Here is a 447-nt window from a genome sequence, read left to right on the forward strand (position 1 = left end):
TGTTGGTAGACAAAAACATAATTACACAATTTAAATTCATAATTCCATAAATTTAGACTGACTAAACATATATGTGACCGTATTCATCAGAAGGAAACGATACAATGAGGAACGTTAAATTACTGACAACAAAATAAATTAAAAATAAATGATTAGGTCAAATCATACTGTTGTCAATTTTTCTAAAATATCTATGTACGACCGATCAAGACCTTCTGTATCAGTTTTTAAATTTAAATCATTGTTTTGAGATTTTATATGTAACATTTCAGAAATTAATCGCTTGTGATAAAAACTTTCATCATCCAAAACTTCCACATTATTCCAATCAAAATCATGACCATGCTGCAACCTATGTTCAGTGATTACAGATCTAGAGGATGTATTTCTCCGTATATGACTACGATGTTCGTTAACTCTTGTTTTCAGCATTCTCTTTGTCTGTCC

Source organism: Cyphomyrmex costatus, unplaced genomic scaffold (assembly GCF_001594065.2).
Source record: "Cyphomyrmex costatus isolate MS0001 unplaced genomic scaffold, Ccosl1.0 scaffold965, whole genome shotgun sequence".
Taxonomy (NCBI): Eukaryota; Metazoa; Arthropoda; class Insecta; order Hymenoptera; family Formicidae; genus Cyphomyrmex; species Cyphomyrmex costatus.